The sequence below is a fragment of the Eupeodes corollae genome, chromosome 1 (assembly GCF_945859685.1).
Source record: "Eupeodes corollae chromosome 1, idEupCoro1.1, whole genome shotgun sequence".
NCBI lineage: Eukaryota > Metazoa > Arthropoda > Insecta > Diptera > Syrphidae > Eupeodes > Eupeodes corollae.
In genome coordinates, this window is record NC_079147.1 from 132432288 (window position 1) to 132454842 (window position 22555).

The 22555-nt window shown below is 30.8% G+C and overlaps 1 protein-coding gene across 4 annotated transcripts in view; it reads left to right on the forward strand.

Annotated features, from left to right (window-relative positions):
- LOC129954125 (protein tincar) overlaps nt 1–22555 on the forward strand; it is a 129236-nt gene that overhangs the window by 57826 nt on the left and 48855 nt on the right. For all 4 annotated transcript variants that reach the window (XM_056067820.1, XM_056067818.1, XM_056067821.1 and 1 more), the window contains exon 3: nt 8464–8527. The gene's annotated coding sequence lies outside the window, so the exon portion shown is untranslated. The remainder of the gene's footprint in view (nt 1–8463; nt 8528–22555) is intronic.

Here is a 22555-nt window from a genome sequence, read left to right on the forward strand (position 1 = left end):
AACACATGTTTTCCAACTATACGTTTTTAAGATATACAAAAAGCCTTAATAGTTTTATTTTAAGAGTTGTGTAAACGTCAACGTTGGGTCAAGAGCAGTAGCTGAGGATAATATTGAATAAGAAACACGGGGCAACTCTTTACGCAAAAAGGTCCTACCATTGTTTTTCAAAAAACTTGAAATTCAGTAAACAGCAGAAACCTACACAAAACTTCAAAGCTGCCTTGACATAACCTGAGCACCGCTCTGTGATTATTAATTCATGGATCCGAAACTTACATGCTTAACAAAAATCCCCCTGAGTGTATGAAAAAGCTGGATTTTGAAAAAAACTAAGAGTAACGCTGTCAAATTTTAAGTTTGGTTTATTCTAACTTGACGTTTATACAGATAAATCTAAAGCCGATAAAAGGTAGGTATATCCTTACTTGGACACTGCCTAATAAGTGGGTATTTCAACTATGAAGCTACTGCAAATCATTTTTTCAAAACGTGCACGGAGAAAGAAATAAAGAAACAGTTTCCTCACTAGTATGGCCTAAGCCAATATGGTTTTAAACATACATATATACATACAAACATACGTAGATGGGTTCAGCTTAATAGATTTGTTTAAGCTCAAATAAAATATTATCAAAGATACTCTAGTAAGCTTTTATCATATACATACATACTTGTGAAGTATTTCATACGTTAAGAAGCATTTTTTTGAGTCAACTGAATAGATACAATGTACATTTATCGTTGTTTATGAGCGTTCTGGATAGTTTTAATCAACAATTTTAGTGTTTTTAATGAAACTCAATTTCTGAAAAAAAAAATTTAAGACCAATGGGTAGGTCTACAGGCCTAACTTGATTAGATACCAAGATGTAATCGGACGTGCAAAAGCTGATAAAATTGGCCGAAGTCTTAATGGCTTTTATTCTTACTTAAAATAAAGATTCGTGCATCGTACTGATAAAACATAAAGGGAAGTAAAAAAAAATGCAAAAACAGGAGCTTAGAGACGAGCATTTTTAAGGTGAACATCAGAGTTTTATGATTCTGGGGCAGAAATAAAAAACAAAATTTGCGTAACTGAAAAACTCTAGACAGTTTTAAGACTTATTAAACGAATTAAACTTAAGAAAAAAACCGCTACTTGACGAAGAACGGAAAGTTATGCTATTAGAAGTTTTCAAAACTCAAATAATCTTGAAAAATGATGTTATAATGTAGTTTTTTTTTTCAGATGCAAAGCTATATAATTGTATGGCCCTGATGAGTTAAGCTTTGAATTTCACGATATACGAAAATAAAAAGGTGTTAAAAGCTTCATCACAAATGTAATGCAGGTGTTGTTATATGAAAAGCTGTCAGTTATTATGAATGTTAAGGTTGAGATCGATGCATCGAAAATTACTGCAGCTGGATATAAGGGAATCAAAAAGAGTTTTTTTTAAAATAATCTTCTATTTTGTAAGTCATAAACTTGGTCTTCCAACTAGATGCGCATAAGAAGATCTTGGACAGATAAGCAAAATTTGAACTTCTTTCAATAACTGCAGTAATGATCTGTTCTAAACATTATTTAATATAGTTGGGAGTGATTAGAATCCACAGTTATTGAGGGTATTCGGCAATTTAAAAAGATAGTTGGATAATTCTCTTCAATTTGGTTTAATTATTTAAATTTCATTTTGAAAAAGAACAGCCATATTTTTAAAATGTTATTCAAACTTAATATTTAAATGTTTTACTTTTTTTGGATCCCTTGAAATAGTTTGACATTTTAGATGTGTGTTGGAATTTGGTATGACTATTTATTCATACACTTTTTAAGGGTAAAATTGAAAAAACTTACTTCTACGATATATCTATTTCAAACAAATTAGCATGTCACATATCTACTGTTGTTTAAAAATAAGTTAACGAATCGTCTAAGAATTTGATCTCATGATCGAACCTGGCCATTATTCTTGTAAACATGTCATCATTAAGCAAAAGCGGATAAAACTTAGAAATTTAATTTTACATTGAAGCTGATAAATTAAAAAAAATCAATAAAATAAGTATAAAAACACACCTAAGAAGTTCTAGAATAACTGCAATAGACCTTTCATAATAACTTGTTCCTAGAATTGATCCACAGAACTCATGATGGTTTATCCTTACTCAGAAGTTTGATGTGAACTGAGATCAACTCCGATCAAAACAAAAAGCAGTACACAATAGGTTCTGTGTTAAAGGCAGTGCTATACATTATTAAAATTTAAACTTCAAAGAAACTATTAAACCTCCATGATACATAATGTATAGGTAAGGACTATCTAAAGACTCACTCACTCACAACCATCACAAGGTAGGTAGGTATTTCGTATCTTTCTGCTTGTGTAGTCCGCATTTTGCAATCTACAAACTTTTATGTGATGGATACAGATAGATAAATATAATACAATGTTTTCTATGTTTCAGGTCTTAAAATGTTCGTTATGCTATCGTGTTTTTATTTAACATTCTTATGCTTTGTCGTTCTCGTTACCCTTTAATATAATGATTAGCTATTCTGCCATCCTTTGTATCTATGTAGACCTATAGACCACAAGAATATCCCTCTTTTTAATTACCAAGAAAAAAAGGAAATCATTTATATTCCTTTATTTTTAATGAGCTCTCCGTATCCATACTACACCTGCAGCTATATCAACTCTCATCATATAGTTAGAAGCTTATCGTCTGGTTTTTATAAACCCAAAATCATACATGTATATAAATATATCACAACTCCGTCATACTGTTGTATGTGTGTTATAAGCTTTCGTCATTTATATTCTCGTTAAAATTGAAAAAAGGAAGAAGACCAAGAATAAAACGTTCATAGGTATACTTTATGTATATCGAAATGGCAGCACGAAAAGTATATCCTTTTGGAATTCTTAATGCTAAAAACACAGCATCGTTAATATATCGCTCGCTAAACACACTACTAGTACTGCAACACGCTTCTGCCCCTGATTTAGTAGGCTCGAACTCTTTAAATTTGTACTTCTCGGAGAAGCTAAAAAATAATATTAAATTTTATTTTATTTATTTTTTGCCAACTCTAGTGGGAAAAAATTCATTTGTTTATTCGCTTATCTTTATCATTTGGTTTTATATTTTTCTTTTTAAATTATTTTTATTTTATATTATTTTCAGCACTAGGCGAATTCGACATTTTTGACAAGAAAACGTGCCAGGACTATAGAATTAGACACTCTGTTTTCCAAAGCATCTAAAATAGCAGAAACAGAAAATACATTCAAACCTTCATTCACTTTATTTTCGATAGCAATATATGTATTATGTAGCTTAAAGCTATCTCGCACAACCCGAACTCGAAATAAAATGAAATGCTGAAATTTTCATTTTATTCACAATATAAAATGAGGATAGATGACTTTTGTACGAGAACTTAGGTTGATGTCGTTGCGTTGTACGTGTTGTATAGAAATTTCGTCATTGCTAAAAAGTTATAGTGCTGTGAATAAAAAAAAGACTGAGAAAGGTCAGATATATTACATAAAAAGATAGAAAATTTAATTTTTTTTTTTTCAATTGAACGGGCACTAATTAATGTGATTTCAATTGCACTTTTGTGAGTTATTATAGAAGAACAAGGAAGATTAGTCAAAAGGTCAAAAGGACTTTTTAAAGTATAATGTTTTCATTAAAAGTTTGACACCAAATTCAGACGTGTTATATTGAAAAACTCGTTTAAAATTGTAAATCATTATACATTCATCAACTATCAAGAAGATGTGCTTTGAGGGAACTAATATTTTACATTCAGAACTCTCAACTTTCTTGGGAAGATGGGAAATGGAAAATAGTACAAAACTAGGACAAACAAGTACTTAGTTACTTTAGGTAGCGCTACATTCCAGGATGGACTGGGCCTTAACTACTCGTAACATGCGCCTCCAGCCAGCTCGGTCCCTTGCTAGCCGTCCCGACACGTTCCTTGGCGCAACTGGAGACCTCAGTGCCATAAATGAGAATCTGGATGATGAATGTCTTAAACATACATAGATGGTGATTTTAGGTGCGCAAGAGAGGACCTTACTACTCAATTGCCTTCTAAGACAACGTCTTTAACTACCTCAAAGTCATAGCTGTCCATAGTGAAGTTGGTCTTCCCCTCATTGTCCACTAAACCCATCTAATCTGCTTCCGTCGCAATGCTCCTCAAAAACGCATAACTGACATCACGCTTTAGTCTTCTAATAATATCAATGTCATCGGCGCATTCGAGTAATTGGATGGACCTTTGGAAGATTGTGCCTCAAGTGTTGACGGTTGAGTTTTGAAGTTTTGAAGTAGCTGAGAGTGCATCGCCTTGCTTAAAACCTTTTTTGACATCAAACTCATCGGTGAGATCTTTTCCGACCTTGATATAGCTGCGTACATTCTCTATCTCATTCTGCACAAACGGATAAGTTTTACAGGGACGTCAAAACTAGACATTGGTCTGTAGAGCGTGTAGCTGTTTGATATTATATTACTTGTATTTTTGATAAGATTGTATGTTGTGTATCGTCTTGAAATAATATTCCTCTGGCTATGAAGGGCGACAGGAAATTTCGACACAAAACTTTTAGTTCAAAGCGAATTTTTAAAGACTTTTCGTCAAGAATTGTGTGTTCATTTTGGTTCGACCAAGAACTCACATTAAGTGCAATTATTTTCATTTAGCGTTTTACATAAATGATTTTGAATTGGAATTCGTCAAATAGTAGGCTTAAATAGTGGTTATTGTATGTGGGCAGTAAATGTGTTAAATTACCTTAAATATTTGTTTTACCAAGAAAGTTGTCTACACAGCACTGTATTTATAAAAAATTACCTATATACAAATATTTATGTATATGTTATTTATTTATGTAGATATATATACATAAACAAACATAACCTAGGATAGGAAAAATAACCTTATCACATATTTATCCGCCCTACTGGCATATCCTATGGTAAAGCAGCAATGTAAAAGATTTATGATGCTGTTGTCGCATTAGTAGTATTTGTATCCATTTCATAAATACTGTCATTATAATATATTTAAGAAAGATTAAGTTAATAGAATTTATTTCGTTGCTATATTTTCTTGATTAAAAAATAGAATTATAAACAAATTTGCAAACCAAAGATGTTATCTTTTGTGAACAGAAACAAATTAAATTAATATGCAAGGCATGTGATGCCCAAGCCTGATCCCGTTTATGGGATGTGATAATAAGAAAAATTGTGGCCCAAGGGTACCTGAAAACTCATCGACTTATTTAACATATTCTTCAGTTCTTTATATCAAATGATCTATAAAAAAAAGTTCATGAAGGGTGGTTTTCTGCAATAGAATCGTGTAGTCATTATGCATTTAGTTTGGAATATTTTGTAGGACCATGCAAATAACCACCAAGCTTAAAAAGTATCCACGATCACGAGTATAACTTTATGGATTTGAAAAATAAACTAGATATTTAAATCTACTTCGAATTTAACACTTTATGAGTTTTCGAAAACTATTTGCTGTTTATGATCCTTCCATTGTGTTTAACACCACATAGTGGAATCCCTAAGCTGGTGCTTGAGATTGCAGCCTCTGCAAGTTTCAAAACTGCAATACTCCCTATTTTTATATAATGTGTCATAAAAAGCCTAAAGTTTATTTTTTTGTCAACTAAGCACACCATTATGTTATTCCTACACTATTTTTGAACAAATTCAATGTACCCTACATTTTGTTTATCGGTTTCCTTTTTCAAAACCGTTGATTGAAGGAAAAAAGTTCATTGAGTTGAAAAATAAGGCTATAATTTGTACCTCTTCTTGAGGGATTCTTTAAGATGACATTTTCAAAAAGAAAATGCGAGCCAGAAACCATTAAATTTTCATATAATTTAAGAATAAAGGTTTTTTTGAAAATGATAAGGATCTATAAACATCTCCACCAAATTTAGCTTTCTCAACATTTGTAAAGTAAAGAAAACCTGCTCCAAACTGATGATTTGTCAAATCGAGTATTTCAAATACAATAATAATGTCACTTCACTGATTCTTTTCATTTGAAACGCCTCACATCCAGATGAAATTTATTTATTTAGTGATAAAGGTTAAATTAAGCAACACCTATATCATATCGTAGAGATTGCAAATTTTGAGAATCTTAAGTATTTTATATGTCTTTTAAAAAAGTTTTGTTGGAATGTTCGGACACTTACTCTTTGTCTTTGTTTTCAACTACATACATACAAACATGTTTGTAGGCCTTTATTTTAGAGGGCAATCCAATTCATATGAACAGAATAAAACCTACTTGAATTTATAAGATATCCAAATGAATTATTGTATGAACCCATATCAATCAATTGTACAAACGTATGTAGGTATAGGCAAAATGGGTTTCTGATTTACTCAAGCATATTATACGTAAAGGACTTGCTGCCTCATACTCTCTTTCTAGCTCTAAATGTGAAAATATTAAGTCACGTATGATTTTTCTATGTTTTACGTGGTTGCTTAAATAATTTCTTTTGTTAGCTAAATAATAGGAAGTTTCAATGGTTCAGGAGTTTATTTGAGAATGATTAAATAATGGAGCATAAAATGTATAACGACCTTAAATTTGAAGCAAGTATGGAATTCTGTCTTTGTTTATGTCTTAATTGTCTGTGACCCATGACCTGATATGTTGTTCTGAAAAAGCAATTAATAATCTCAATTAACATTCCAAAAAATCTTACAGAGGGCTCTAAAAATATAGGATGTACATAGATTAGAAGCATCAGTGGCGTGTAAGTAAGTGCGTATAGGAATTTCCCGAAAAAGGGAAAGGAGAACTCCAACCCATCAAATCTTTGACCGATGAGTCTTCTTCCTAACATCCGCAAAGTTTTCGAGAAAATCATCAATAGGGATCGAACTAAGTGGGCTGCGAACAACAAAATAATTCCGGATAAACAGTTCGGGTTCAGGGCGGGTCATGGCAGATTTAATGCTAGATTTAAATATGTTTCTGATAGCCAAAGGAATAAAACAATGCACAGGTGCTGCTTTGGTTGAGCTTTCGACAATGTATTGTTGGAGGGTCTTTATCTAAAACTGAGCAAACAATTGTTGCATATACTCTATGGTACGCTTTGTTGTCAAAAGTGTCAGTGTTACTTCTACCACATTATTCCAAATTAGAAATGGTCTTCAACAAGAAGCGGTGAATTAACCGATTCTCGTCAGCATTTCAACCAGCGATTTGATAGGTGGTCTAACTAATGCCCAATGTCTAACGGCCCAAAGGTTGAGGTTATTAGAACTTTGTTGCATCGAGATTTTAACAAGATTCAGCGATATTGCGATGACTGGAAACTGAAAATAAACACCCAGAAGTTGGAGACAATAAGTTGGTCATTGTTGATCTTCAAGTGCAGCGATTAACGAGCAAAAGTGTAGTGAAGAACCTCGATATCTGGTTGTGTCAGTATTTATATTTCAACAGATATTTAAATGCTGCTCTGACCAAGGCCATAGGAGCCGTCAGTCTGACAAAATGGCTGTTTTACAGCAATCGATTTAACCCCAAAGTGAAGGTAATTTGCTAAATGAACCTCATACGGCCGATGATCGTTTATGGTTGTCCTGTGTGATTCAACGTTGTCGCTTCCCGGATCGCAAAATAACCAAATTTTCTTATGTTAATTTCTATTCCAACGAGGTCCTATACAACTGGGCTCGAATCGACATAATTGACAATTAGGTAAAAAAACTAGTTAGAAGTCACATTGCAGGGTTGAGCAGAGCTCCTTCGGTTTAGTAGGGTTGCGTCCGAATGGCATAGAATTGATAGGGTAAAGCAAGAGAACCAGTTTTGGTGGCTTTAATCGGCACCTACTTATTTTATGGTTTTAGGGTTTGGTTTTAAGCAGAATAGGCAAAAGTGCGTAGCGCTGTCATGCCAGAGGTCTTGGGTTCAACTCCTTCCTACGCCACCTAAATAAAGAAAGGACATCTTTGCACGGATACTGCATTTTGTGAGGAATTGACAAATTTTCCAAGAGTAATTCCTGTCATGAAAAGTGTTTTCTCAAATTTAATATTCGGATTCGGCTAATAAACTGTAGGACCCCTTCATCCCTGCCATGACTTGCACACAGGAACAGTTGAGAGTTGTAAGCCAATTGGCCCTGATGTTCTATGGCCTGTTGCTCCACCTATTTTTTTTTTTTATTTACATGCATATTTCATATTCTGTATTTTTTTTTTGTCTTCCGAGATCAAATTAAATTTCATATCGAGTTGCAGAATAATTAATTTAAAACCTTGTTAATTAAGTCAGTTTACTTTTCGTTTTTCATTATAATTGTGAACAAATAAACTTATTAAATTATCACATAAAATACATATGAAATTTTAAAATAATAAGAATTTTGTTTTGTTTTTTTTTTTTTTCAGAGAGTGACAAGTACATAATATGTAAAAAATATCATTAGCTACTTCAGTGGAACTTTTTATTCAAGTAAGTTTATTCATCAAATTTTAGTAAAAAAAAAACAATAAGTGTTTAAGTTGAAATTAATCTTATGGTGATCCTTAAACAAGGGCTTTTTAAATTTTTAAAAATAAAGAACAATTCTTTTATTTTTAATTTTAGACTCAAAGAATGTTTTAATTTTTAAGACAAGATCAAATGATTTTAAAGACGAGAATTCGGTATAAAAACTTTTCCCACAAGATTAAGTGATGCCTATATTTACCAAGAATTGAATTCAAATTAACACATTTGTGTATTTTTAAGCTGTAACAAAATTACTTAAAGCTTCAATTTGTTGTATGACTCTTTAGACTACTCTCCCTTTTTTAACTGCATATGAGATATTTTGCCTGAAAGTGAATAAATGCAAATACATACGTGCATGAAGTATATATCCTACAGTTAATAAATAGATCATTTAATGACTTTTCAGCAGATATGATTCCAGCTCACATAAACTGCATAGTAACAATGACCAGACCAGCCGTAGTTACATAAACAAAAACACTAAAATGAATTTCAATTAATTTTCACTCGAAATCTGTAATGGGTTTATATATTTGGTGTGTTTATTTTATGGAAAATTTACTACCGTTATACATGTACACATGATGTTTTTAAAAACCATCATGGTAAAAACGTGTAGTGTAACCTGACTTCTTAAATTGTTCAAAAATAATAAATGGGGTTTAAACTCATGTACGTATGTCATCGTCGTGCAATCGGCTATTTAAACATGACAAAATATAAATTAAAATAAACTTTAGCTTTTTTGTTTACTTATTTTAACTTTGCATATAGCTCGAAAATGACATTTACACGAAAGATTGTTTGATATGTTTTAAGCTAATATATAATAACATTTCAAATGACCAACTTTCAAATTTCGAAATTAATGACCGTATACTTTTCAACAATTTTGTAATTTTCAAATAATTTACTAGTAAAAGGTTTATGTGTAACATTAATTGGAATAAGGCTATAGTAGACATTTCTAACAAAATTGACAAATTAAGCTTAGCTAAATCAGGAAATCAAAGGCGACTGACAATCATTTTGAGGTAAGTTTAAAAGCATTGGGATCAAAAAAACTTTTTTCATTTAAGACTTATGCAAAAATCGTAATAAATTATATGACCGTTATACACGACATCATGAACAATTAATGTACAATTTACATATACGAAGCTATATGAATTTGAGCTTATGGCCATTGCGATAACAGATGTGTGAACTTTTTCACCAAATGCGGCCGTTTATCATTTCTGTCGTTGTCGCCTTATTTGGTCGACCACTGCGATGTTCGTGTTGGCAGCTCGTACGACCTAGTTTCAAATCTGCTACCAAATATTATATTGTTGCAAACGAAGGGGCAGACTACCCAGAGTAGAATATAGCTTCGCTTTCATATTGGTTGGGCTAAGGCCTTTCAAATCAAAGTATTGTATTACATTACGAAAGGGATACACCTATAGTCATAGATTATTTAACTATGAAAAATGTATAAATGTAGTAATTTTTTGTCTAAAAAATATCTAAAAACTTAAGATCTATATAAAAGGTCACACGCAATTTTAAAAATTATAAACAAAACGAACAACTAAGCAAATGGTCAATAAATTTTAAAAAGATTCAAGTCGTGTCAAGCTTGATTAAAGGCTGGATTTCACCAATTTTTAGTTTGGAAATTCAGGACTTATTTTTTGCATTTTTAAAGGAAAACCATTTTGAATATTCTGGTATTCAAATAATAGCTTGAGTAAAAAGCGTTTTTGCTTAGAAAAATGTACTTCTCACTTTTTTTATTTCTCAAAAACTAAGATACATATCAGCATAGAGTTTTCTGTTTTTACTGAATATTAATAGAAGCATCGAACTTCGAACTTTTGTAATGTACACAATTACAAAACAAAAATAGTGTGCAAAGTTTTTTTTTTGTCAAGTTTAAAAATAAAATTTTTAAAAAGTATTCACTTAAATGACTTTATTTACAAATTAAATTAAGGAATGGGTTTCTGGGTTTTACCTTTGTCCTATACTAATTAGTTCTTCTTTTAACCCAACATACTCGATCCAGCCTTCTGGTGTACCACTTACACCATGCATCGTATATTTGATGCAGTGTATCCACTCTTCGTCAACTGAATACGCACACAAATTTTGAACATACTTTTTGCACTTTTTCCAAATATTGATGGGTATTGTGCCATCGGTTTGTGCTAACTACTCCCCTTAGAAGTTTAGAAAAGAATTTGAAACGAATTATCCAAAATCAAACCAATATCATTTCCTTAGCCCACTTGCAAAGCTTTTTACAAGGAAAAATTGAATATGTTTTTGAGTCAACTGATTAGGTACAAAAAACGCTAGATTCTAGAAATTACAGATTCTTAGACTCTAACTGTTGTCAAGCATATTTATTGACCCACCAGGGCCAACGAAATTAAGTAGTTATATCGTTTTAAAAAAATACGAGATATTATTCTTTTTCCACATAGTTTGAGTTTTGAAAACTTCTAATAGCATAACTTTCCGTTCTTCGTCAAGTTGCGGTTTTTTCTTAAGTTTTATTCGTATATGATAGCTTAATTAATCAACTGTTGAGAGACTATTTGCGTATACTCTAATTGTTTGTGTTATTTTAGCAACATAATTCCAAGCATCAGATGTGCAGATGTACACCTTAAAATTGCTCGTCTTCAAGGTGCTGTGTGCATTATTTTTCACTATCTTTTTGTTTTATCTGTACGAATTTGTATTTCTTAAGTAAGAATGTTCGCCAATTTTTTCAGCTGCACTTCTGGTTAGGCCTTGGTGTAAAATCAAGTAAATTTTAGTTTTTTTTACACTGTTAAGACATGAAGATCTACCCATTTATCTTAAAATGTTTGATCAGAATTCGAATGTCGACTTAAACTGTAAAGTACTTGAATACACTCGTAAACAACGATTAAATTGTCTTTGCACCTACGTATAAAATTCTTTACAAGAAGGAGAAAACAATACTCGTGGTTTTTTATTTGCATATTTTTTTTTTTAAATCTTTGTCTTAACATCTCAAGAGTGTAGTTAGCATCGATAGATGTCACAAAAAAATACCTGAGTATTTGTTAAAAAATGTAAAAACCATTTTCGAAAATGTCTGTGCGTATTCAGTTGAAGCGGAGTGTACATGTTGAAAAAAATCAATAATAAATATATATAAAATAAGAGTGCATCCTTAAGTTAGAATCATTATGAAAGTTTTATACAAAAAATCAGATGCTCGCATTATTTTTTTTTAACGAGTCTCATTTTCTTTTATCTAGATATCATTTACAATTAACATGTTCTTAGAAAAAATAAGCAAGAAAGTGTTATCCTTAAAATAATTGTTTCGGTGATACGAAAAAAAAACACAATACTAACTTGCCGGTGAGCTTGAACTCTTGTACAGTGTACACTGCCAACCACTATGATAAGGACACAAATTTTGGAGTGGGTTTCCGCTTTTTGTAGTTGGTTTAAATTTAGTTCCTGGAAACATTTAATACGTTTGAATTGGTAACTACTTACTTCCTTGTTACAAATTCATAAAATTAAAAGCAACCAGCGTTGAAATTTCCCAATATCAAATATTCAACTACGAAATAATTAAACATAAAAAACGACCAAATTAAAACATTCCAAAAACTAAGAAATTTGGTCTATTGTTGGAGGGCATAACCATGGAAACTGATACAAGAGTGGCGAATTTTAAAACTGTACTGAACCTAAAAAGCTTATTAAGACGTGCTTTAAAAACGTTTGTATTGAAAACAACTGTTTTAAAATTAATTTAATTTGAAACTCATAGGTTTCGGAAAGACTTTAACAGCTATAGAAACAGGATAATTAGATGCTTTCAATTAGTTAGGACTCTCAGGACGTGAAATAACAAGGAGATTCAACAGAAGCAAAAAAGTGGTAAACCTATCATCGTGATGATGCACAAAATTATGGGAAAAATCGAAAATCATGCAAGGCACTACATCATTAGAAAAGCGACTCTACCAGCGACTAAATTAAGTGCCAAAAAAAGAGTATCAGTCAGTTTAATAACAGTTCAGAGGTTAATACAAAATAGTGATACTATCTAAAGAAGAAAACTAACATATAAACCTGTTCTGAGGGAAATACAGAAGGAGCATCGGATAAATTCTGCAAGAGAGCAAGTTACTTGGAGCAGTGAATGGAAACGCATTGTGTTTTGGATAAAAAAAAGTTTAACTCCGACATACCAATCAAGTTAAAGTTCTGTCGAAAGTCATAGACCGGAACAACGATAAATGTTTGCTGGAACGGTCATTTTCAAAAATGAATAGCATTTTTGAACCTCTGTCTTGGATTTTCCAAAAATACGATGTTCCCAGTCACACTTCCAAGGGTGTTAGATGTTGATTTCAATCAGAAGACTTGAATATTGTTAACAATATTCACCATACCTTAAAATGAGTAAAAACGTTTGGCCAACGCTTTCTCGTTAAGTTTATGAAGGAAGCAGACAAAGACACCGTAGTATTAAACAAAATTGAACGGTTCTATTCCAAACCGTCTTATAGAAATTATATCTGACTGAAAATGGCGGACAAAGTCATAAGCAATACTAATTTAAGAAAATGTTTTACATAAATTTTGTTAAACCATGAATTATTGTAAATATGTATTTCAATTAGTTTCCGATTTTTTTTACTGAAATTTTGCACGGGACTCATCCTAGTGACGTACTTTTTATACCCTTTTAAGGTAGTTTATTTTTTATCATGGGGAATTCCATCGCTCGTTTTCAATTTACCCTTTAATTTCATAAATTTGTAACGATGAAATATTTGTGGCCTCATCCTAGTGGTTGGCAGTGTATAAATAAAATGTATGTTGAAACTGTGGATTAACTCTGACCAGCATCTCTGTATTATGAAACTTTAAATAATGGTGTCAAAAATTGTGGGGTTGGGTTTTACCAAACTGAAAAGAATTTCGTAGTTAAAAATACATTTAATTTTTTGCTGTAAATATTATAACTTATATGAGTTTAACTTTACTTAAATCAAGTTTCTAAGTATTTGCATGTTTTATTCAACTTAGGTACATTATGATACTTATAAACGTACGCTTTTAAAAAATTTGCTGAGATTACATTTCACTTAAGCGAAAGATAATTAAGTTTCCATCACTCACTGAATATCGACCCCGTATTAGTATAAATACCATACATATATACAAAGGTCTAAACAAATATTCTTTTAACATTCTCAATAACATTTTCGAATCAATTGTGGGTATAATTAATGAGCAACACTCTCATATTAACCAACTTAATACATTTTGAAGTAATTGCTTTGTTTTTGCAACATTAGTATACTTTTCTTTTCCTCCCTTTTTTAAATCGACAATAAATATTATTGACAGTGAACCCTAAGTTTACATTCACATCCCCACAAGGTATGTTTTTATGTAATTATCAATACCCCATCCATCCATCCTTCCATACTTTAGGATCAGAACGATGTTAATTTTTAAGTTGCATACAAAATATCCTAAGCTATTTAAAAGAGCAAACGTTTAATGAACTCTTCTGCTCAACGAATTCCATTTAAGCTCAACGACGAATGTCCTTATCGTGACACTTCATATAAGAGGGTGAAAAGTGGTTTATGAGGAACTCACGAAACGAGTAGGTACATAAGGCATTTTTTTTTCATAAATTAAATTTAGGCCTACAACAACTACGTACATATACTGACTGAAATTCAACTTAATACTTATGATGATGAAAACGTCTATGGTATGTGCATATATACATATATATGTATGTTTATAGGGAGTGCAAATCCTTTTTGTATCATCGGAAAGAGGACAATAAAGATGAGAGTCACTCCAGTGACGTATCTATGTATAAGTATGTTCGGAACAGATCAGCCGTTTCTAAGAAATCGCGAAACATTTTTAAAACATTTCCCAAATTTCAAGCGAAAAGGTCATTTCGAAGAATAAAACAAAAATTGTAAGGATACAAAAAAGGAGAATTGACAAATATAAAATAAAGTATTTAAAATAAATGCAGCGCCTCCCGCCGCCAAGCGCCTTCACGGAAAGGCTCCATCACTCCACCCATTTACCTATGCCACTGGGTTGAACTTTTAAGGACCACAGAAAATCAATATTTACCTTCGATGACACATACATACCTCCATACAAAGCACCCGTTGAGGAATTGAAGACAGCATTCTGTTTTAGTGCAGATGTGGAAGAGGCATACTACATAAATATCAAAAAACAAGTGGCGACGGGTGTTGTTTGTAAGAAAATTTTAAAATAGGTATGTTCGGGTTTCGCTTGGATGCTGCGATATTTTTGTTGTAGAAATTTGTTACGAAAACCAACAAAACAACAAACTTTGGTCCTCATTCAGGAAGAAAATGAAAATCTGCGCATTGCCATCCTCTCTGTTTTCCAAAAATCAAAATGAATACAAAAACAACCACCGGCTTCTGAGAAGAGAGGAAGGCGGGTTATTGTTGTTTTGTTTGCATACTTGTGAGACGTGAGTTGTGAGTATTGAAATTTTCTGTTTTACGAAAATTAAATCACCACCCTTCTATACAAATATGCATACCTTACCTACATACTTATACATATATATACATATTATTATATGTGCATATAAAATTGAAAATAAATTTTGCAATGCAGTTTTCAAAAAAAAGGAAGTGAAAAAGGAAGTGTGTGTCAAGCTTCATGGGATCGCGGGATGCTCTCTTATTCCTAAGGAAAATGCTCAATTTGATGATGAAGAAAAGGATGATTATGCTATGAAAACCCTGATAAGGTACCTATGAAGTTGGCAAACTTTAAGCGTAACTCGTATGGTGTGCTTGGAACGTAAACACCAACTTCATGTTGAGACAAGCTTTTCTTTGGATAAGAAAATTACATGTAACATATTGCACCTTAAGGATTTGTGCTAAAAAATAATAGAAATATTTAGACGTATACATTTAATTATTTAAAGAAGTTTCAACAAAAAATAATCTATGAATTACTGCGTCTATGCATTCCTTTACTAATTTGAAACAGAGTTTATCATTATATTTTCCGTATAGTATACCTATACCTTTTAAAATTCGTCAATAAAGGATTTAATGATTTGGATTCAACTTTATACAATACGTCACAGATAGTATTTATAAGCATACGCCTAATTTCTTGACGAAGTTCTAAAATAAAATAAAAACTCGATCTGTCATTCTTGGTCTTTGTATGGAACGCCATTTTAAAAATATTTAGAACTCGAGAATTTTTCCACATCTAAACATGTCTGTAGAACTCGGTTTAAAATAATTTTTGAGTTCTAGGAATTTTAGATCTCGGTTGAATGGAACTGAGTTTTTACGTGTGTTTTGCTATTTTTGTACCACCCAATAGATAGATCTGACTCGAAATTCTGACATTTTACAAACAAAATTTAAAAAAATTTTCTGTCAGTTTAAGTTGGAGCTGACATTTATTTTATGATTTAGTTTTAATATTCTCACTTTTTTAGAAATAAAAATTGTGTTGCCTTGTTTTATTGGATTTCATTTAAGATTAAAATAATTCTTTTTTTGATAAATGTATACATTTATTTATGTACATACAAATATATTTACGTTTTGCATTGACAATTTTATTCGAATAAATATCAAAAGAAATTAGTTCCAGGTCCTACAGATTTATCTAAACTTGTATCTGGTCATGTTAAAAAAATAAATTGGGTGGCGCAATAGTCCCTTTAGAACTAAAGCCTAGTGACTTACAAGTCTAAACAATTCCTGTGTGCGAGTACTGTTGTCAGGGATGGAGGGGACCTACAGGCAGTTCCTGTGAAAAATAAAATGCACGACTGGCTCGCACGAATTTGCTCCTGTATGCAAAAATCTGCTTAAAAAAGTACCTATATAAGTTTTAAAAATATACCTGTAAGATAAGTTTGTCTTCAAAGATATACATAAATGCAATTTGATCTGTCGAAAAACGTGTGATTCATCCCAAGACAAAACTCATCCTGGGACAACTCATCCCGGAAAAGAAAAATACTTGTAAGCATACTTAACGAAAACAATTGTTTGTGTATTCAACTTGTTCGTTCAAAGCTTTTTCCTTTGTTTAGCTTTATTTTAATTTCATATTCTAAGAACCGGGATGGAAAATAAATTATCTGAAGATAAGAAAGAGGAAGAACATTTTTGTTGAAATTGTAAAGCAGCCGCCTATTGGTTGTGTATTTAAGTAGGTGTCTAAACCGAATAAAGAAAAGTTCATTGGCGTGCTCAGCTTTATGCAGATAGATAGCTAAAGACATGTTTATGATGATATTGAAGGAATGTTATTGGTAGGTAGAAGGTACTTATTACAATCCAATCACATTCCATCTTTCCTACAAGTTTTCAGCGCAAACATGGAGTTATTACGTTCAGTTTATTTTGTTCGTTAAAGTTTAAAAAAAACAAGCAAACGAACAGGTACAAGAAATTGCTATTCATGTGTTGTTTACAGTCAGGCTCTTGTGCGTTTTCGACTTAAGTTATGAAGTGACACGTAAGCAGTAGTTGTATAGGTTGTTCGTAATACAATATATAGGTGTACGTTGAAAAAGTGATTCTAATAGAAAATACATATACTCTTTCTGGCCATTTTCTTTAACTTGTACTAAGCATTTATTCTTTTGTGTAAAAGTCAAGTAAAATATGTGTGAAACAACCTATTCCTAAAGAATAATATTTTAAAATCATATATAAAAAGGAACCAAGATAATACTTCTTGATAGACACTTTGGTTGGTATTTAAAATAGTTATTCTTATTGTTATAAAAATACATAAATATGTACCAAATGCATTAATTTGGATAAAAGACAGGAATGTAATTAAAATGTTGTCAAAATAATTCGAATTTCGTAAAAAAATGTCGAACCGTTTTTGAGATATAGAATTTTGAATTTTTTTTTTTTTTAAATCCAAACAATAAAAAATTGCACTTTTGATAATCAAATATTGTTAAGGAAATATAAATGCTTATTCAGATAAAAATTTGAAATCAGTTTATAAGTTGCTGAGAAAATTAAAAAACAAAATAACGGTTCTATGAGTGGTATCTTTCCCGAGTAATACAAAAATATGTTTTTCTTATTAAAAGAAGCCAGGTTAAAAAAACAAAATTCTAGAGAAAATTAAAAAAAATCTATCGCTTTGTTTTATTGCTCAAAACCTTAACTTCCAAGTTTGAACTCAATCGACCCAATGGTTTAGGCTGTAGGAGCGTGGACAGACAGACAAAACAGACCGGACGGAATCGCGGGACCCACTTTTTTCGACTTCTCTAAAATCGTAATATCATGCTGGATTAAAATCTTTATTTAATTTTATACGAATGCAAAACTTGCCATATAATTCCTATATGTCGCAAGTAAAAATGTAATTGTCCAAGGCACTAACCATCATGTCTATGGTAAAATCAATTATTTTAGATTGCATGTTATTTTTTGAAATAATTTAAATGGCTCTTATATATATATATATGTAGATATTTTTAAGAAATAAAAAATCAAACAAATCTAAATCAAAATTTATTTGTTATAACACATAAAATTGACTACCCTTTTTTATACAATCAGCGTTACAGTGGACATTTACTAGATCAAATAAAAATATTTTTAAACATGAGACTTTCTATTTAAACATTTTTCATATTTCCACTTTTGCTTACAAGCGTTTCAATTTTATACATTCTCTAATGAAGAACGGCATTCAAGGATTTTATTGAATCCTTTTTGAAGATGCCTTCAATATCTGCACGCAACTTGATCAACCTAAGAGGAATTCTTAAGTAAAATATCTATTTTCACTGAACTTCACAACTGTTTTCAGTTCTCGTTTTAAGGAACGTCCTTACAGAAAAAAACACACATACCCTTGAAACACATTTTTCTCGCAACTATGAAATTCTTGTATGCTTTCCGGTTCATCGCCTTCTTTTCTCGTTCTTCTAGATGGTACACATATGTCTAGGTACATATTGTGTTGAAAACGGAAAGTCCCCCTTTTTAATGACGAATTAAATATCATAAAAATAGTGTAGTGTCTGCAATAGTTGTATATAGGGTGGTGGTGTGGGGTATATTTAGGCTTATGATCCAAAGTAACAACAGTATTAAGAGATGTTCAGGAACTGAGCGATGATGTTGGGATCATTCAAAAAACAAACCCTGAATCAGTCTTTAATCTTAATCCCAACTTAATATGTTTTGTACTCTGATAGAAAATGAAAATATAAAAAGTAATGATGTCTGTTTTGTATGGTTGCATATATTTCAAATATACACAACACACAAATATGTGACTGTCGAATAGATAATTAAGGAAACACAGATGTGATAAACAGAGTAACAAAAGTAAAACAACAAATGTATTTGGTTATAGTCGTAAACATAGTACTTTGTTTTCTCTCAATCTACATAGGGTGACCTATTAAAAAATGTTCATGGTTTTGAATTATTAAACCTATTTTCCTTTACAACACTCAAAAAAATATAAAAAGGTATAAAAAGGAGTTTGCAATTATTACAAAAATTACAACTTAAGTGATTTCTTTTCTTGAACCGGTGTTAAAGTATGTTATGTACATATACATATGTATGTACGAGTTGAATACCTTTAAAAAAATTTAATTTGAATCAGACTTAATCCGTACATTCGGTGTGCTGTTTTTCATCCTCAATGTCCACAAAACTATGTTTTATTATGTGTAGGCTTTTGAGATATTACTATTTAAAATTCGGAAAACGTGTATAAAAGAATTTTTTAGGCTGTCTAAAATCCGTGATGCTTTTACAAATTTTTAATCCCTTTCTTCAATATTCAGTTAAAATATTTATATTATTTCATATAATATTCGAAAAATTCACCTGTCTACAAAAATCTTAAAGAAACGCTTAACTATTTTTGCTAAAATGGTTTGAGAGCAAGTTTTGCTATTTTTACAAATCTTTTGTCTTATAGCAATTCTGTTATATCAAGTTTTTCAGATATATACATAAAAAAAAACTTAAAAATAATGTTAAACGGGTATTTTTAAAACTTGAGCAAATATGTAAAACTAAAGTTTGGATTCAAAATCAGCACTAAAAATGTAATGTATTTTGAAACTATAAATGTATTACATTCAAGGGTTGCTCAAAACTTCATTAAGAGTCAAGTAAAGGCTCATAAGTCATAACTCATAAGTGTATCTTGAAGTAAAAGATTTATACTTTGCAAAATCATCATAGAATTTATTGTTAAGAGATATTTTTTTGTTTTTTGCCTTTGCCTTAAAAACCTCATTTTTGGCTGTTTTTAAAATTCTTAAAATAGCATATTTTAAAAAATCTGATTAAGAAACTAAGAGGTGTTATTCGAATTTCCGACACCTTAAAACCTTAAATAAGTATTGTTTTGTTTGTGAGACAGACGATAAAAATGTAATTTTGTCGACCATTGTTATTTTTGCGCAAGAATACAGCTTAAATTTCAATTTTTTATTACATACGAGTACCTTGCAAGGTTCTTTAAATAAATTCAATAAAAAAAATAACATTTTCAAATTGGTAAGGTCATCCTAGGGAAGTTATCAGTGTGGGTCGCATCTCTACCTCTTCTTTACATTTTTTTTTTTGGAGTATTTATTGAAAAATTATTAACCTCTTGATACATAAAATCAAAATGAAACTCTTAGTCCTTAAAAGAACTGATTTTTTATTTACCTAATCTATTTCATCTTATCTGTTAGAAGATTAAAACATCCTGTATAGGTACTTTCATTAAAAACTTTGTTTGTAGGCATGTCTTTTGCCTCTTGAGTATCATATTTCTTCTATCCGTACATTAAATCATTTTACAGTGCGTAACAAATTACGTGGGTATTTCGTTTATGCTGTAAATTTTAGAAAATTTCGGATTTTGTGTACCAACATTTATACATTGTATACTCATGACACGTCGTTGTTGCTGCCTTTGGTTGTCCTTGTTGGGAAAATGGTAATGGCTTATGAGTGTAGTGTGTTATATGTTAAATCACTGCTTTGTAGAATATTATGCAATATATTTAATAAAAGGAGAACAGTAATGACTGGATATAGGTTATTATACATATCACATGGCTTGTGGAAACATTACACTTACCAAAAATGTACCTATGGTACAAGAAGTACAGTATATGTATATAAAAAAGCCTGTTTGATTATATGTACTTAAAATTAAAAAAATAGTTGATATGTGATATTTGTTAATTAAATAATATGTAAAGAATGTTTGACATACCTTTTATCTAAATGTACAGTTTAAGTCAAATGAAATGAGATTTCAGTGATATCAGATATACGAATGTATGTATGTATATATGTAATTACTTCACTTCACTTTCGTATTCTGTAATACAATGACAAATGACAAAGACACAAAATGTTTCTGGTCTAAATATATTTTTAATCTTACCAGGGTTGCTAAGCACTTGTCAGCTTTAAAGTTGGTTGTAAATTCTATGCCTCGCTAAATATCAACTTTTTTTTTGTAATTTAAATTTAATTTACTGCCAATCTCTTGACAATGTTCTAAAATAAAATGAAAACTCGATTTAGTTATTCTCAGTTTATGTATCCAACAGAATTTTTTAAATATTTAGACCTCGAGCATTTTTTCACATCTAATCAAGGTTTTAAAACTTCGTTTACAATCATTTTTAAATTTTAAAAATTTCAGATGTCGGTTGATTGCAACTGAGTTCTAACGTGGTTTTTGATATTTTTGAAACACCCCATGAATAGTTTTGACTTAAAATTTTAACATGTTCTAAACAAAATTTTAAAAATATGTCAGTTTTTTTAGGAGTTAGTTTAAATATTCCCAATTTTGTTTGAAATAAAAATTGTGTGTTTCGTGTTGTATTGGATTTTGGAAGATTTGTGTTATTTAAAATCATTCTTTTTCTTATTTATTTCTCAACATAATTTAAATAGTTCTTATGTCATTTAGCGTTGATCATTATAAACGGAATTATGTATAATGTCCTCCATGCCTTTGATGTAATAAATATGTAAAACTAAAATGAAGCAGATGAAAAGTAAATATACTTAAATGCTTATGCAAATTGTTCACTTGCAACATTTAGCATAATGCAGCTCCTATTTATGACTTTTGCCAAACCGTCCTTGTTTACATATGTATTTTCTAAAAATACTTGATTATTGCACATAAAATGTAGTACCCCAAGACCGGAATAAATGTAAATATTAGTTCCTTGGAAGAAGTAAAAACATTGCTAAACCGATTTCTAATATTTCTAGAACTCAAAATTATAAAAGGTGCAATAAAACAAGTTTCTGTTTCAAATTGAGATCTAAATTAGTTTTCTAACACTTGCAAACTTGATGAAGAAATTAGTTAGCTAAAATTGTCAGGGAATTGTTTTTTTTTTATGTAATTGACATCACCAACAAATTTTCAGCATGTGACGAAAACGGAAACAAAGGCAAAACAAGACCATTATGCTATGGAGTTGCTCTTTAGGATATCCATTTTATACAACTTTTCAGTCCTTAGTTGTTCTACATAAAAAAACAAAGAAAGTAACAATGATGAAATTAAATAGATTTCCTTGCGATGATTCTGCACCAAAAATTTGTGTGGTTATACTTAGGAGAAGGTCTCAATTGTATACGTACTCCATTACACTTAAACATTTTCAGAATTTCTTGCAAGTATTTATTTTTGTATATTCACTCTTGAAAATTAATTAAAAACTTAAAATCAAAAATTTTATCTTAAGTGGAATTTTCACGCCCTACGAAATTTACAAAAAGGAACCATGTATTTCAAACTTTCTGAAAAAAAAACATCATTTCTTCAAAAAGCTGCTCCAATAATGAATATTTAATAACTTAAAGTAGTTATGATGTACTTACGAAATTTCTTTTGGAAATACTC